Source organism: Puntigrus tetrazona, chromosome 3, assembly GCF_018831695.1.
Source record: "Puntigrus tetrazona isolate hp1 chromosome 3, ASM1883169v1, whole genome shotgun sequence".
Taxonomy (NCBI): domain Eukaryota; kingdom Metazoa; phylum Chordata; class Actinopteri; order Cypriniformes; family Cyprinidae; genus Puntigrus; species Puntigrus tetrazona.
This window is the reverse complement of record NC_056701.1, coordinates 10,107,006-10,122,667: the sequence shown is the minus strand read 5'-3', so window position 1 is coordinate 10,122,667 and position 15,662 is coordinate 10,107,006. Positions and strand designations below refer to the sequence as shown.

Here is a 15,662-nt window from a genome sequence, read left to right as displayed (position 1 = left end):
CAAAAATACTGTTTTGTCATGACAGATTGTCTTAGTGCCTCAGTATAAATGGCATGTGAACTAGGACTGGGCAATGTATCGCACGATATACACAAAGTTAATACACAGAGCCGTAGATCACTGACAAGCTACGCAATATCGGGTTCAGTATCGCAAATGAATCACCCATGAAACTGAATGCGATATTGCCTAGCTTGTCAGTGATCTACAGCTCTGTGTATTAACTGGCGCTCCATTTGAAAACAGGTGATGGAGATTTACACCTAATCAAAAAACGGCTTTACGGACAAGATGAATGAATGTACAACCTACAGTATCTTGTTTTAACCGGGAAAAGACGTCAGTATGCAAAATATTTAAGTCCACCAATGTTTGTTTACCAGACAAAATGGCAGATTCTGTGTTGTGATTGGTCAGATGACCTGTCAATCAAACTCCAAAGGGTCAGTTGTTTAAAGAACACTTTAAGAAAACTCATTTTTACAGTAACTATTTATTCCCACGTTTTAGGAAACTTGCTGACTAATTTAAGTGATCCAATGAACTTATATATTATATATATAAAAGACATATAAAATTTAATATCTTGCCACTGTTGGTCCTGTGATTTTGTAGGTCAGCGGAATGCATAAATGAGGACTTAGTGGCGGTAACATTTTTGGTTTCATTATGAGAAGTTCAATCTTCTACTCCATCCTACTTTTTCTACGCATATGAACATACCAACATTGCCATTTTAAGTCTGCAGCTATATGTCAAAAGCAAGGTTCCCGTTTTGTTGTGCGATTTCAACTGATATCATTACAAACTTGACTTTCTTTCTTTCATGGAATGCTAAAGTTATTATTCCCTGGAGAGTTTGACATCCACCTCCAGCTCTACTTGGTGTGTTCATGAATATGAAAATAGCAGTATCTTATTTGTGAACAATTCTTTAAAAAAGGTTTTGTGAACTGAATCAACTGACTTTATTGAAAAGAGCTGATTTGAAAGAGGTTTCGTCCATGAATCAGACACCATTGCTACCCTCACGAAGGACACGAAGGGCAAATGTCAAGATTTTTTGTGAAAATCTATTAAGACTTCATTCCCTTTCTATCGCAAAGTTGACTACATAGCAAATGCAACTGCTTTTATAGTGCTTTTTGAATATATTCGTTAAAAGGAAGGAAGTGTAAATAATGGCAGAAGTTCTTTTAAGAATCATTGCTGTTTTATCCACATATTGATAACCCTCATTGTCCCTTGAGAAGAATTTAGTTAGCAGTCAATCAGGTAATAGCCGGGAGGTTTTTAGTGAGATCATAATGTGTCAGGTACGTCGTGGATTATAGTATAGATTACAGTCTAGTTTCGTTCCACCGTAATAGAGCATTTCACGACAACCACTGAGCCGTGTAGAAACGCTGATTGATTCTGATTGATGAAAGCTTGTGTCTCAGGGACCGGGTGAGACTGGAAGTAAGTTGTGGCTGCATTAGCCTTTGCAGATACACTAATCATACACAATTAATAAATCATTGCTAGTTCAGTTAGTAATTAGAGAAGGGAGGCTACGAAGCACTCGGAGCCGTGAGGTAATTAACGGGTAGGAATCTTAATGAAGAAAAGGTATTCTAAGAAATACACTAGCGCTCACAGGTTAATTGTGCGGTTTAGTTATTAATACAACGCTATGACAGTAAGCAAAAAAACAAAGACAAACAAAACGACCTCAGCGGGAGGAAAAAAAAGCCTCGCTTATAGTGATGACTTCTGCTCTGCTCCATTGCTGCAAATTTGCTTCAATATTAGCGAAATTTTGCTGACAGGATGCAAGCTGTGAAGGAGGCTTAAAGTTTCCAGACACTCCGGCTGTGGCACACACACAATCTCAGCGCAGAGGGCGTCAGCTCTCTCTCCCCAGCATCCCGCATGCTTAGCGCCTCACACACACACACACACACACACAGAGATATACACACATGCCATTTGCTAGGAAACCTTTGAAACAATAGGGAACATCATTAGCTCACTGGAAAGCCCGGCACAGATTGAATAGGCGAGGAGAAAGGGTGTTGTGTCAAATAGTCCAAATGGAAAAGGCGATGCCCACGGGGAGTGTTGCTCCACCTCTCAGTCTATTGACGTGCAGAGAAAAGGGATGGCACTGGGGAACAACAGAGAATAGCTCGTATCTCAGCGCAGGCCTCTTCTAGGAGCCGTTATATTACCAGTCCATTTATCTTAACAAAACTCTATTCAAATGACTCTGCCTGATGGATTTGCGAGACTGAATTTCCACCATCTAATCTTTTTAACTATTTTTCCCGCCCCTAATTGCACCATTAATGCATGACAAAAACTTAGATCAAACATCGCGAACATTTGTCGGTAGCCCTATTTTTTTAGCGGACATAAGGAGCCGTGCATGCATTTTTAAATTTTTTCTCTTGGCCAGTGTTTTTGGTTTGCTTGTTTAAGTATAAATATAACAAAATACAGTAGCGTAGCAATGTTTGTGGTTGGTTAACAGTTCAGTTTTTTCGTTTCTGAAAGAAGTCTTTTATGGTGCGTGCACAACAAAAGCTTATTTAAGTATTTGCGTGAGTAGATTAAACTGAGAATATAGAATATAAAAAAAATTGAGTGCAAAGACACGGATGCGTGCAAATCGGCGACGTGACCGCAAATGGTGCAAATTGGCTGACACGACTGCCGCGAAACATGGCACATTCGTCTCGATCAGTTGAAAATTTTAATTTGAGCTGGAAATCGGCATGGTGCGTTGTTGTGCAAGCCATTTAGAAAAGAGCCTATTGCCAACTGGGGTGTTGCATGTCTGGTTGTATCAGAAAATGTAATAGAGCATTGTTATGTTTTCCTTCGCGCAAGTGACATAAAAAAACATCCCACGTGCATGTAAGAGCGAGTAACATAATGCGAACATTTGCTTCGCTTTTGGTGTACACACTCTATTCTAATACCTTAAATACAGTAATATTTTGAAATATCATTAGTTTAACATAACTGTTTTCAGTTATAATATATTTTAAAATGTAATGGAAACAGCTGAATTTTAAGCAACCTTTCAAAGTCACATAATCATGCAAATATGCTAAAACCATGTGTTTATGCTTAACCATTCAAAATAATGATTAATAAAACAAATAATTTGCGCAGAAACTGGGATGTTATGATTTTATTTATTTAAAAAATTAATTAAAAACTTAATTTAGTTATTATACGTATATTTATATGTGTGTATGCAATTCTTTTTAAATAAAATAATGCTGTTTTCTATTTATTAAAAATATATTTATTTATTTGTTTGTTTATTTATTGCAGTTTGTGCAGAATTGTGTGGATTTTATTATAGCATTGTTCAGCTAATTAATAAACAAATGAACACACAGGTCTGTATAGATGTATAGATTTCACACATGGCCGGATGTTTGCAGTCACAGATTGATCAGTACAGTACCAAGTAGGTCTTAGGACGCATTTTGGATCCGAAACAAACCACTAGTCTCATTGATTGGCGTATTCTTAGTTTTGAGCGTTTCCTGCCGCGTCTGAAGCTAATGATCTTTGGTTGCGTCCACCCGCTGCTAGCAGTGGCATATGGGTGTAACGCGCAGAGCAGAAGAGCAGGTGGGGAATGCGCAGAGATACGCCGCAGCTCTGCATTGTTATAGTGGGACCTAAAGAAACAGAATAACAAATTCATGCTGCATGTCGTGCTGTAAATAATTTAGTAGGAAGCTGTCCACCGCTTCGGCTTGTTCGGTTTGCTGACAGCCATGTTTAATAATACTCTTATTTACTGACCCCAGAACTTATAAAATAGCGCTTCAGCGAGGACCCAGACATTAAAGAGATTTGAAGAATAAAAAGTTCTCTATTGTGCAGGCCTGTTTGTGTATTCGATGACTTGAAAAAAATCAAATGTGCTGTACCTTGGTCTTTGGGACTGTTGGGTTTTGACAGTTTGGCACTCTTTGATCACTCAGGAATAAACCAGTGCACAGAGTTCACAGTCAAACCGGGAAAGTAATGGGCTCTTCCGTTCAGCATGTGTTGAGACCTCAGAATTTTTAAAGGCAGATTTGTCCACTATGAAAAAAGATGCGGCAAAAAAGACAGTGTGACTATGAATATATTTTCCCTAAGAAACGGACCGGGGTATTAATCAGAATTATGGGAACAGTTGATAGGCATAGAATATAACTTTGATCCATAAAGATGAGGTGACATTTTTACTCTTACTCATCTCATAATTTATTAAAGAAATGTTAAATTTGACATAATCGAGTCCATTATACGAATAACACTAAATAAGTTATTATATCAATATCTAATGCCTAACCTTATATCATTTTCATTGCCACACATATTGCATGAATTATTTCTCAAAGGACAAAATATTCCTTTGGAGTCAGAGTGAATCCTTGGGATTAAATTTTGAATATTTCTATTCCTATTCCTCTCTGTAACTGCCTGAGAACGCTGCAGAACAAGGTCATTTTGCAATTTTGCAAGGTCTTTCATCCAAATTGAGTGAACCTTTAAGCTAACCTTGTAAACAGAAGTTGAAAAATAAATAACTCAACAAAATATAAGCCACACAGTTTTGAATGCTCAAAAGTGATTTCTGTCAGCAGTAAATAGTGCATTTGGAAACTTGCATGAACAGACTTCAAGCAGATAAAGCCACTTGGTGACCATAACTGTCACACACAGAGCCACAATAACCTATATGCATTTACCTTTGAACAGTTCAGAGGTTTTTTTATATATATATATATATATATATATATATATATATATATATATATATATATATATATATATATATTATATATCAGGTTGTAAACATTGTACAAACACATTAGCTCGCTTCGCATTGTTTGATGCTCGTAATTAAATAAATGCCATTATAAAACCCTTTACTCATCTTTTTCCAGCTTCTGTAAATGCGTGCAGGTGTGCTGACACAATTAAGATAAGAGCATAAGTATGTAAACATTTATGCATTGGAATGTTTGTCTTAACGTTAATGTAATGAGCTTCAGCTTCTCTGTGGAACTGAGCCGGTTGGTGCAGACCAGAAGAAAGGGAGAGCGAGAGCTTGACGTGACAATGTCTTTTAATTGTACTATGAATTACAGCAGTTCTCTTTTAAGCTACAGGTCAGCACGTGCACCTCCGATCTTGTCAGACACAGACACTCATTTCCATTAAGTGTGGCCTGCACACAAGACTGCGGTGAACAAAGGTTTAAATCCATTTAACTTCTCAGCTCTATTTTAGAAACAGCAATTCCAGCTCTGTCACGAGCCCAGCGGAATGACAGAAAACACTGCCTATCTGAATTAAAGATAATGAAAGATCATTCTGCGGCTACAAGCAATAGTCTGTGATGATCTCCCACATTCTGTCTGCCTTTTTTTTTTTTTTTTTTTTAATTCCGGAGAACATTGTGTCGTTCGTAATTCCTCCGTGTAGAATTGAGCAATTAATGAGTGATGGTGGAGGAATAGGGGGGTCTCAATTGAAATATACTTTGCTGAGACCCATGTTCGGCTGCCCTTGGGCATTTATTTCTAAAGTTTGTGTTTAATCACACAATCTCGACCATGATGGTTGTGACAGGTAATTTCCGTAATGCCGCTGACAAAGATGGATTACATGGAGGCCTATTTGATCCCATGCTTTTGTGTGCCGGTGATAAGACCAGGTAAGGGTTATCTTAGTATGAGTGCTGGCACGATATAGCTACCTAATAAGTCCCAGGATAATACAGTCGGAACGTTAAGGGAGTCATTGTGAACGGCAAGAGGAGTAGCTTGAAAGAAAGACAGAATGAATTGGTCACATTTATTGGTGGGAACAGATTGAGCAATATGTGTGGTCAATAGTTTTTTTCTTATTCATTGGCAAATGGTTGGGGTTTTTTTGTTATTCAGTAGACAATTTTTGGCCGTATTGACCACATTTTGTATTTGTTTAAAGGTAAAACTAACATAATATATTGAGCCTTAAAATAAGGGGGAAAATAATAAGAATGTGATGTGTAATGTGTGACTTTTTTTATTTTAGTCTTTCAGCTAAAATGTTGTGTTCAATTCAATATGTTGCCTTTGTTTGCAATTACTTATTAAATTAATAGTGAAAATTGTTTAAAAAAAATTTCAGTCCAAAACGAATTCCAAAAATATTATTACTACTCTAATGTTTTTATATTTTGTCTAATAATAACACAAAATTAATTTATATATAACAACCACAACATCAATATATTATGCGTGTTGGGGGGGTTATCTATGAATATATTTTCCAACCCAGTTGTCCTTTATTATCCTATAAGATTTATAAATGTACTGGTATAATTAAAATTTAAACATCTTTAATGTATCGAGAACAATACGTATCTTGTTTTGAGGTTACAAAGGTTTGTAATATGAGAAAGTCATATGATTTTAACCATAACGTATTAAAGATTTGAAACAACTAAATAAACCATGTGTGTAAAGTTTTCCTGAAGTATGATTTGTTGTGTCGCATTTTTAATTTGCGCTTTATCTTTATCCTGATAAAGGCCTGTGGTTGTTTTTAAGATGATAATGAAGTTTTTGAGCGGGTAAGATCCACTTTTTCACATATATCGGTCGTAAGATGCAGTGTGTGGCTATTTCCTGTTGTCTCACACTCTGAGAGGAAGTGCAATGCATTCCATACAGGTGTGAAACCTTCATTGGAATGCATCAGGTGGCTAACGCAATAGTTTTTAGAGGCGTCTCATTGACTGGAATGATATCTAGGTGCTCGCTTTTCTTTTAAATTGGAATCAGTGATGGAACAGTTGGAATATTAATGCTTTTCTGAGTCGTTTAGCATTTATGGAGCTATGGCAAAGCAACATGAGTCCCATTGTGGACCTCCTGTAGTGTTCTATCTTCTCTGTGGTGCATTTAATAATTGGTACTCATTTTCATTCCTGCCACCCTAGTAGTTCAGCAGCTGGGTAATTACTGCAAGCCAGCTTTAAGACTATGCATGTCAGAGCATTGTGTGTGTGTGTGTGTGTGTGTGTGTTTTCCTCAACATGTTCACCAGATAATTCTACCCATTTCTGTCGGTCCCTCCACTTCTTTCGAAGCTACATTTCGCAATTCACTTATTAACACCTTGCGTTATTTGTAACACACAACATCGTGTTACATCACGTTAACACTCGAATTGCATCCCTCAAGAAATGCTTGCACCCAAGAAGTGAATTTATCTCTGTCCGGGAAAAGCTTGATCCCATTTGCCCCGGGGCGACAGAGGGCTGAAATCTCCGGTCAAGGCCTGTCATAATAAGACACTGACATGATGTCCAGATGTAATCTACGGGCTACTAGTTAAGCTCATTGTGCATTGCTTTGAGGAAGCTCAGACCTGAAACTCTTTTTATGCAGCACTGGAAAAGAGGATGTTTCTTATACATTGACATAATTAATCAGGAGACAGCGTGCTCTCTCAATTAACACCGCAGGGAAAAGTGGAATTGGCCTCTTTTTGTATGTTGTGGCAGATTTAAGGACCTTTGCGGTGAGCAAACAAATGGAGAGGCCTTTAATGAGCAGCGAGAGTCGGATGAATAAGCTCAGAAATATAGTACATATGACGGTTATTTTAAGTAGCGAGGTAATTGATGATCTTACAGGAGAACACGGTGATTGAAAATTAGGTAGATCGTTTATAGTTTGCTAATTGATTTTGAGCTTTATTAAATGGGTACTTCACCCAAAAATGAACATTTTGTCATTATTTACTCACCCTCATGTGATTTCAGCACACCTTTCCATTTTTCAAAGGAAAGCAATAGAAGATATTGTCTCACTTAATATTAGGTGGCCTATGTACTACTATGTACATACATATAAATTAATAATTTAATCTACGTACATGTATTACATTGTACTTATACTTTTTTTAAAATACTTGCATGTAAATACATCTGTAATTTCTGTAATTACATTTATAATTACACTGTCGACCCACTCTTAAGGAACACTCTGCTTTTTTTCAAATAGGCTCATTCTTCAGTTAATAAGTTGAGTTTTACCAATTTTAAATCCTTTCAGACGATCTCTTGTGATAGCACTTTTAGGATAGCTTAGCATTGATCATTGAATCTGACTAGACCAGTAGCATCGCGTTCAAAAATATTTATACAAATATTTTTCCTATTTAAAACTTTACTCTTCTGTAGTTATATTGTGGGAAAATTAAAAGTTGCAATTTTCTAGGTTGATATGATTAGGAATTGTACTCACATTCAGGTGTAATAATCAAGGAAGTCTGTTGTCATAACATGGCCGCAGCAAGTGTAGTTATATCATGCAGCGCCTCTTGAAAATAGTCCCCAGCCTGCAAGACACACTCCCTGTGCAAGCAAGAGGGTCTGATATCACTGCACCTGCTGCGGCCACGGTACGGCAGCCAACTTCCTTGATTGTTATGCTGAAGTGGGAGATATAGTTCCTTAGCATAGCGGCCTAGAAAATCGCAGCTTTTCATTTTCCACAAGTCTTAGTACACGATATAACTACAGAAGAGTCAAGTTTTAAACAGGGAAAATATCAAAACACTTTGGTCATTTTTGAACACGATGCTACTGGTCTAATTGGATTCAATTATTTATGCTAAGCTATGCTAAAAGTGCTACCGCCAGACCAGGAGATCTTCTGAATGTATTAAAAAATGGTAAAACTCCACTTATTAATTCTGGGGGAGCTCATTCTCCATGAGCTTATTTCCAAAAAAAAAGCGCAGTGTTATATTAAACCTACCCATACCACCAAACCTGTCCCTAACCTTACCCGTATCCCTTCTCAATAGCAGCAGAAGTTTTTGCAATGAAATATTAACATAGTACGTACATTATACTTATATTTTTAATGTAAGTACATAGTAGTTAAGGCCACCTAATATAAAATGTGTGTCAGTGGCATCCAATCCCATTGACTTTAAATTGTATGAAAAAAAAAAGCATTTCAAATCATCATATTTTGTGTTTCACGGAAGACAGTAAGTGATACAGGTTTGAAATGACAAAGAGAAATAAATGATGTACATTGATTGGGTAAATAGTGCCTTCAGGTAGTAGTAACAACGCTGTAACATGTTGAGTGTAAGGCTAAATATCGCAGAAGTTTATTTGGAGATTGCTTCAGTCGGTGTGTGATGTCCGTAATGGTTTGCATCAAGATCTCGTTCTGTCAAATCTCATAAAACATCATGACGGCGAAGCCAGTTTGTTTGCCTGTACACGCTAAAAGTAACAGAAGAAACGGTACCATCTGTCCTCCTTTTAGTAAGACTGACTGGCTCCGAAGTTCAGCGCAAACATCAGACATTTTGATATAATTTGCCAGCTGCTGGGTTAGCTGGCGTTTGAATTACAGGTGCCGTGGCGGGTTGGTTGTGTGAGAGGGTGTATGAATGAGCAGGGCGTGTCTCAGAGCAGCAGCTGATGATTACAGGGAGTGGTCTCGGGAGACGAGTACTCCTCCGATTGTTCCCTACCTCACGCTGCCACTTAAATGAAGGCGAGTCCCTCCGGAGGGCCTTTGCTCTTTTGCAATCTTCATAAGGAAGTGGGAAGCTAATTAATGATATGCTAATGACTTCAACGCAGCATCCCTTCGCAAGACTTTCGCAATATTGATGTACTTGGACCCGCTGTTGTATTATACCAAAGATGGAGACGTCAGTGAAACCCATTTACTTGAAATGTGGCTCACAGTTTACCAGATTTTTTTTCCCCCTGAAAATATTAACCTTATTAGTAATATTTTGTAATTGATTCATTGATTTTTCTTCTTCAAAGCTAGTGTTGGTTCATTGTTCATCTTATTTTTCTCTACATGTTTTGTTAACGTTTTAATTGACGTAATCTATTAATTACCATTATGGTGCACATTTTTCTCCACATTCTTTGTTATCGTTGACAAAATCAAAACACGCTTTTGTGAGTTAATGTTTTTTTCCGTTTTTTTTTTCTTGGATTTAAAACAGTACTTATAGAATCGCACATTCCGCTAATTATAGAATGGCCATGTGAATGTGACACATAAGCAGACTGAATCCCTTTTACATCATTTATGTCACCGTTGGTAAGGTTTTTCATTACTGGTGTGAATCTTTACGCTTTGTATCTTTTCATTTTTTTTTTCCCTTTTAACTCGCTCGAATCAAGACAGCGCCATGCTCAGCGGTGCAGGACTTTCAGAGCTTCACATATTAAGCGGTTAATTAATGGACTCCTGTCCACGCGCCTCAGTCGGATCCGTGGTGGAGGAGGCCCGTGCGTCAGCTCTGATGGATCGCGGATCCGTCAGCTCTGAGGCTTTTTCTGTTGGTCGGTGCTGAACCGTTACTGCATGTGACAGCCCCTGGTCCTGTCAGAACGAATCGCCCCCTCCTCACGGGCTCTGCAGCAAAGGAAAGTGACACGTTAATGGAAGCTAAAGCACTCTAATGGCAGTGCCTGGTGAAAGCACGGGGAAGTCATCCACGGCGTTTGCCCCAGCTCTCTAAGATGTCGCTCCGAATCGCCGTCTGGGCGTAAAGAGCGCCCGCCCTCGCCCCGGCCCTGTCCGCAACCCTTCCCCTGTCCCTGTTTGTACAAACATCCTTTTAGTGCGTTGTTTTTTTTATAGCCTTTATATATCTGCTCTGAACCTTTGGGGTTTCGATTATGAGCCGAAGAACTAATTGGTAGAAAAACACTTCAGCATTACTTGTTATGATTTTAGCACCCACAAACATCTAATTAGCACTCTACCGCTGGCCTCCATCTTTTCTGAGCGTTTGTCTTCTATTTAAAGGATATTCTGTTTCCATGGTTTTTATATATGGGAACACTGGAAAAGAGAAAAGCGGGAGAAAATAGAAAAAGAAGAAAAGGCACAGATTCTCTCGTCTTTTGCTTCCCCCCGCACGTTTCCACAGAGGTGATTAACGGTGAGATGGGATTGTTTTTGTTGCCAATTAAAAAGACAGCAAAGTCTTAATGCATTGAAATGAGCGCAGATCAGCAGCTGCTGTCAAGCCAAAGCTGGGGGTGGACAGCTAGCGTCTCTGCAGCTTCTGCTCTAGGTAACCAGCTGTGTGGAGGTGCTAAGGATCGCTTGCCTCGTCCCACCCAGTAATCAATTTGCAGGCCCCTAGCGCAGACAGCAGCGGGGTAACAAACGACTCGCATTTCTGTTGCTTCCAGACGCACACTCAAGTGCTAATGAAAGGCAGTCTCAGCTGCCATGCAATCTGCCTGCACTCCTCATTGCCCCCGAAAGTCCCCCATGCATTGGGCCCATTGTCTCTGCGCCGCCGTATTTTTGCCGGAGCCCCATCTGTTTCCGTAATTACTGTCATGTAAACTGACTTTTCCAAATTGTGCAATGTGCAAAGTAAAAGAGCGGCAAGGAATCTCTGATTAGCCTCCCGGCGCTGATCGACGCTGATGTGGCCGTCTGTAGCGTTTGGGAAAGTGTCGCATATCGGGAGACGGACGGACGGGCTGAATTTCTATGCAGTCCGTGACCGCGCCAGACTTTCGTGCCCTGCCACGGTCCCGCGCATCTATTTCCAGCCCCGAATGGAGAAAATCTATCGCTCCTATTCGGTTGTGGCATTTTTTTATTTTATTTTCCCATTGGAAATGATTGGAGAAGTTGCCTTCATTCTCCACCTACCGGGTGAAACAAACAATACTATTTACAATGAGTCTCAGCCATCACAGCCTGAACGCCTGGCTCATCGGTTCCCGCTCAGCCCGGCTAGATAATGGCTGATTTTTCTGCACAAAACCCATCACGCTGTGGCTGAGGATGTTAGCCATCATCCTGACTTAGGATTTACATTAAGCAAGCCGGGATCGTAATGAAAAATAACACTAACAATGACCAAACCGGCTCCCTGCAATCCACCTCCATGTGACTTCATCAATCTTCCCTACACGTTCAGCACCTGCTGCAGTCCTGTCAACTTCCTGACACGGGGTGGAGGCAGCCAGTCCTTCCTTATTAGTCTGTCAGCGATGGTGATGCTCACATCGGGTGCACAGGCTGAAATGGAGCCCGGGCCTGTAGCTCTGCACCCTGCTACTGAAATACACCCAACCTGATCCTAAATGACAATGTGGCAAGCACTGCCACAGCTCATTTACTCAGACACTCGGAGGGATCTAAACACGCCAAAAGTTGCGTCGCACCTCCGAAAGCTGCTGTGCTTCGTCGCAAGCATCTGAGGGATGTGTTGTTTGTCATATGCGTGTGGATTTTCTTTTGCGTTTCGCCCTCTAAGCGGGACGACAAGGTGATATTAGTTGTCGTTGTGATCGAAAATGTCACAAGTACGTGCAGGATTGTTGTTTAGCAGAACACATCTCCATCTTTGACTTTGTTTTGCTGTTGGTACGCCTTCGAGAGCTTGTCATTAATAATTAAAAAAACATAATGGAAACAACCAACCATGTTGCCTTTTAACAGGAGAGTCAATTTGTTGTGGTGTGGTGGGAAGCAGGCTGCTTTTAGAAACACAATTCATGGGGAGGGATTTGTATTCGTGTTTGTCATATCTAACTGATAACGGCACAACAGAGCGTCAAGCGTGTATTGCAAATGAGCAACGGCAAAGCAAAATAAGTATTAAGGATTAGCCACTGACATGGACTTTTTTTCCCCCTCTCTTTAGGTGCATATGTAGCAGGCCCTTCTCATTAGTGTTGATGCGTACCATGGCACACAATATCAGTTATTACACCGAGCTCACTTTTTCTGTCAGTTACTGAAGCTATAAAATGTCTGTGAAATTCAATCTAAACAGTAAAAGCTTGAAATAACCGTGAACAGTTTTCCAGCTCAGGGTATGATTAAATTTTCTTCTCACCTTAAATGGTTTCTTCCTTATTCTGGGGCGGTTTCTATTGTTGTTGTGCGGTTATATAAAAGCACTGATTGCGGAAAACGGTTAACACAGGTAATGCTGTATGTTCAGGTCCATTTGAGTTGAAAAAGGGACTTTTTTGTTGTCGTTTTGGTCTTGTCCAAAATGTATCTGTCTAAAGCTGTATTTATCTACTTTCTCAAACTGTTTCTGGTTTTGTTGTACGTTAATCTGCGCGTGTTAATGTAAGGGTGGGAAAAGTATAACTTTTGTCAAAATTATAATAACTTTCTCTCCCTCTGCTGATGTAACCAAAGCTGTGCGGGTGGGGAAAATAATATTCACCAATAATATCATGGCTTACTTGACACACTTCCAACAAACCCCAATGGATACTGTGAAGTCCCGCCCTACATGTCTTAATACTGTATTCTGTTTCACTAAGAAATATGTCTTAAAGGGACAGTTCACCCAAATCAAACATTCTATCTTTATTTAGTCGCGCTCATATCGCTCTAAACCTGTACGACGAGGTGTTTTGAAAAATGTCTCTGCGTTTGGTTGTTTCTTATTTTTTTATGCAACTTTTTATGCAAAAGGGCATGCAGATATAAAGGTGATTTTAATTACTTGTTTTTGTTTTGTTTTTTGTTTTGATTTTGATGACAGACGATCTGATGTAGAAATACGTAGTAAACTGTTATCTAAGTAACCCAAAAACTTCACCGGTTTTCCGCATGGCAAAGATCATTTCATTTTTAATAGAATCGTGCTATTTTTTGAATGAATTTGACATTAGGCTTTTTTTTTCATGAACCATCCGGTGCAAAAGAAAAGAGCACACAAGCTTTAGAAACGTTGTTGCTTCCCTTCCCCCTCTTTCTGCCCATCACAGACAGACCAATAACACAATGTACACAAGAAATCTGAGAGAGAGCCATCACTGACAAACAAAGAGATAAACGAGGTTTCTCTCTCTCAATATGCAGTCCCTGCTTATTTATTCAGTAAAGGCGAAGACAACAGACGCACTGCAAAGGGCAGCCATGCCTCATCACATGTCAAAGGCACAGTGACACGCAGTGAAATAAACACTACTATCTGCGATGAAACGCTGGCTGAATGCTCTTTTATTTCTTAAGAAAAAAAAATATGCACCGGTTGACGGTCAAGTTAATATTTTGTACTCCGTAGCATCAAGACAGGGGAAAAAAAAAAGAGGAATGCAGGAGGAAAGGCCGTGAAGACGTCTATGGACGGGGAGGGGGAAGAAATAGTCTTGCCTTCAGGCTATGAGTGGGGTGGAGAAGAAAAAGAGTAAAATGGAGCAAAGCAGTCTGCTGCCCTCTCCATAATACATGTCTGCCGGCTCCTCAGAAGCCCTTTTTAATTACGGCCCCTCGTGCAACATAGAAAAACATTGATTTTTATGACTCTGCTCTTTTAAAGTAACAAGGATATGAAATCTTGTTATGGATTTGCGAGTCACCTTAGGTTGTAACGTGGCGCAAAGAGGGAGGGAAAAAGATTAAAGAGAAAGAACATGAATAATTCAATTTTTTTTTTCCCCCTACTGTATATCTTTGCACTTTCTGCTTAGACCTTGGTCGGCCCGTTGGTTGAATATCAGTTGTATTTAACATTTAACAGCTGTTAATGAATCTACAATAAAGGCCTTGCTGCTGATAGGGAGATAAGGGCCAGGGTGGTTTTAAAAGAAGCGTGATGAACAATAAATTCGAACATTTGTGTGTGCTTTAATTAATTATTTAGTAGCTCACATTTGGCCTAGTGTGCACACAAATGTTCTTTTATGATTCAGATAAGCAGTTACTCTGTTGTGCTGCCCTTATATGTCTCTGTCTCAGTTTGCTCAGTGAACCTTTTTTGTGCAAGGCTTCTTTTTTCATAAATACTTATTGATATGGCTCATCCAAAGTCTAAGTTATTCCTTTCCTTTTTTAAAAGGACTTTCAGCAAATTTGTCAAATCATTAGTTCAAAATAAAATAATCTCATATATATATATATATATATATATATATATATATATATATATATATATATATATATATATATATATATATATATATATAATGATTTCCACATTTTTTCCACTGCAGTGCACAAAAATATATTTCTCACCAACATTGTTTCAGGCTGTACACATTGAAAATCAATCATATTGTTTTTGTGTTGGTGATTTTGTTTTATTATTATTATTATTTTTAACCTCAAAGACTAGTATATTTTTGATTCAGTATCTTCAGAGGGCTTCTGTATCAACTACATTGTAAAATAGTCAAGTAATTTTTATTTGGGTTTTTTTTTTATTGGAAATGAACCAAATGGTTCAGATGGTTCATAGCAGGAGTTCACTTTAAGTTCTGCATTGATGTGTTTTTTTTTCCTTTTCAAAATTTTACATATCAAACATAGTTTTAATAACAGCGCTCTAAAAGCAAATTACCATAGTTACAACAATAACATTCACACACATACCACATTTTCACAGAACATATGGTTGCCATGGTAAATTTAAAGCACAGTATGTAAACACCTAAGGTTTTACGAGGATTAACACACAATGTTATTTTATTTTTCCTTATTTACTTATTTTGTTGCGATGCTAGCTTTTGTACAGATATTTTTATACATTTTTTTACACTGTTAGGTGAGCACCACTACAGGTTTCTCCCACATTTTCAAGGTTTAACAAATCACTTTTTGTAGTCTATTTTATTA

The 15,662-nt window shown here is 38.7% G+C and overlaps 1 protein-coding gene across 3 annotated transcripts in view; it reads left to right on the top strand.

Annotated features, from left to right (window-relative positions):
* Positions 1–15,662, top strand: part of rbfox1 (RNA binding fox-1 homolog 1) — a 216,779-nt gene that overhangs the window by 87,949 nt on the left and 113,168 nt on the right. The window lies entirely within an intron of this gene.